This window comes from Genypterus blacodes, unplaced genomic scaffold (assembly GCF_046128005.1).
Source record: "Genypterus blacodes isolate CSIRO-AG114 ecotype Tasmania unplaced genomic scaffold, CSIRO-AGI_Gbla_v1 ptg000549l_1, whole genome shotgun sequence".
NCBI lineage: Eukaryota > Metazoa > Chordata > Actinopteri > Ophidiiformes > Ophidiidae > Genypterus > Genypterus blacodes.
In genome coordinates, this window is record NW_027467293.1 from 35,001 (window position 1) to 38,118 (window position 3,118).

Sequence of the window (3,118 nt, forward strand, 5' to 3'; positions counted from 1 at the left end):
TGGATGAGACACGCTGCTCTGGGTGACGGCGTTCTTTCTTCATCATTCATCATCATGTCCAACGTGCCCAAGTAAACAGCTGAGCTCTCAGAGGAAGAATAGGAGACTAAGGTCGTTTTATTCTCATCTTGTCTCAGCTCAGCTCAGCGGGCCACACACACCTGTTCATATCTCAACATAACACTTTTTACTTTTCAGAACAAGGATTTCTAAATGACAAAATGATTAGGACTTAATAACCAGGGGTTGAAATTACACGGGCAAAATGTCACCCAGCAGCAGAAACAGCAGAAACAAGTGAGGCGCAAAGAAGAGTGAAGTTTCCTCTCTCATTCTGTTCAAGCAAAACGTCTCTGTCTGATTTACTAAACCTGCTCATCTCAATGCATCAGTCTTACATTCACTGTGATGAGATGACATCATGAATGTGGAGCATATAGACTCTAATGTAAAGGAGGCTTTGGTGTGTTTGCTGTCATTGAGTGGCCGAGGCTCTGTGCTGTTATTGAATTCATCCTGCGAAGTGATGAACGCTCCCTCACACTGAACGGGTGACATTTGAGGTGTGTGTGTGTGTGTGTGTGTGTGGATTGATACACTGCTCACTGGAAAGCCCCTTTAAAGAAATCCCCCAGTGACAGTGAGACACCTGAGAGAGTGACAGGTGTCTCTCCTCCTCTTATCCCTCACTCAGGGAGGATGTGAGGCTCTGTTCTGTCGCTGATCACTGAACAGAGAATCCCATCTCCTGTAGAAACACTTGAAGCTCACTCAGGGAGTCTGCAGAGGGAAGAAGGCTCACACACTCGTTCTGATTCTAGAGCCTTACCAGTGCTTTTAAAGAAATGTAATGGCGTTAGAAACACATCAGGCAGGAGACATGAAGCCTTTATTCATAGACCATCAGTGTAAGAGCCATTATATCAGTGTGTGTGTGTGTGTGTGTGTGTGTGTGTCCAGTGTGTCCAGTGTGTGTGTGTCTGTTGTGCTTCATCCGTTGTTCCTGAAAGCTTCATTAAGACGAGGCCGTTATCATAACACAATCAATGAGGTCTTGTGTGTTGATATCAACCACAGTGATCAGCTGATGATGACACAATGTGCAATCATGCTCTTTACAGGCAACTGCAGCTCCGGGATCACGACTCAGGACTGCACGTGTTGCTTCTGCTCACACGTGATGTTGTCCTGATGTTTTCATATATGTTTATACCGCTCTCTCTCTCTCTCTCTCTCTCTCTCTCTCTCTCTCTCTCTCTGGATGATCTATGTTCAATTGCTAAACTTGAAAATTGTCCATGTGCTCTTTCTCCACCTTTCTCCACCTTTCTCCACCTTGATATCTGTCTTGGCTTTGTTTCTGTTTGTGTTTCTGGGGCCGTCTTGACCGAGTCACTCCAAACTGCCAGAGCGAACTCTCTCTCCTCTGTCCTGATTCTCCTGGACCTGTCTGCAGCATTCGACACGGTGAACCACCAGATCCTTCTCTCTACCCTGGAGGGAATGGGTGTCTCTGGCTCTGCGCTCTCCATGTTCGCATCCTACCTGACAGGTCGCTCCTACCAGGTAACACTGAGAGTTTCTGTTTCGAAGCCACGTAGGCTCACCACTGGGGTTCCGCAAGGTTCGGTCTTGGGCCCTCTTCTTTTCTCCCTCTACACAACATCTCTTGGTTCGGTTATCCACTCCCACAACTTCTCCTACCACTGCTATGCTGATGACACCCAGCTGATTCTGTCGTTTCCTCCTTCTGACGCCCAAGTGGAGACGCGCATCGCTGCGTGCCTGGCAGACATCTCGGGGTGGATGTCGAAGCACCACCTGAAGCTCAACCTGGACAAGACTGAGATGGTGTTTCTCCCAGGGAAGGGCTGCCCGCACCGAGACCTGGCCATCACCATAGATGACTCCGTGGTGACGTCTACTCGGACCGCGAGGAATCTGGGTGTGACCCTGGACGACCAACTGTCGTTCTCGGCAAACATCGCTTCGGTGACGCATTCCTGCAGATTCCTCCTCTACAACATCCGGAGGATTCGTCCCTTCCTCACCGACAAGGCAGCGCAGGTGCTGATCCAGGCTCTTGTCATCTCCCGCCTGGACTACTGCAACTCCCTCCTTGCTGGCGCCCCGGCTTCCGCCATCAGACCTCTGGAGCTCGTCCAGAAAGCTGCTGCTCGTCTGGTGTTCAACCTTCCCAAGTTCTCCCACACAACATGCCTTCTCTGTTCTCTACACTGGCTCCCTGTAGCTGCTCGCATCCAGTTTAAGACTCTGGTGCTAGCCTACAGGGCAGTGAAAGGAACAGCTCCTTCATACCTCCAGGCTATGGTCAAGCCCTACACCCCCGGCCGACCACTTCGCTCTGCTGCCTCCAGGCGACTGGCTGCCCCGGCGCTCAGCGGCCCCTGCTTGCGATCGATGCGGTCACGGCTTTTCTCTGTTCTGGCACCTCAGTGGTGGAATGATCTCCCGACTGAAGTCAGGACAGCGGAGTCGCTGCCCATCTTTCGCCGCAGGCTGAAGACCCATCTCTTCAAGAAACACTACCCGGATCCTCCCTCTTAGGACATCACCTACTCTGTCCTAGCTCTTCTGATGCTCTTGTTTTCTAATCTTTCATTTCTAATCTGTCCTTTTTTTCTCATTCATCATAGTACCTAACTTATTGCACTTCTACTCTAGCTCTAGTTTTGCTCTTAGCTGTTGGTTTAGGAAGGAAATGCGCTTACGATTTCTTGTGACCTGAAGTTCTTTTATCTACCTTTGTTGAACACACTTATTGTAAGTCGCTTTGGATAAAAGCGTCTGCTAAATGACCCTAATGTAATGTAATGTAATGTTTGTTGACATTGTGTCCAGGTTGTTTACAGGCGTCAGACGGGATCTCTGCTGCTGATCTCTAATCACAGCACAGATAAATTAATTAATTAATTAATGTATGAATCAACAAATCCAATTTTATGAAACAATAAACATACGAGGGGTTTCTAGTCACTTATTTGTACAGAAATATTCACCTTAATGGCTTCAGAAGTATGACGCAGGAAGGGACCAATTACATCTAAGTGTGGAGAGCTTGAAGGCTATAATCAATGGAATGAACAGAGCGAGCACA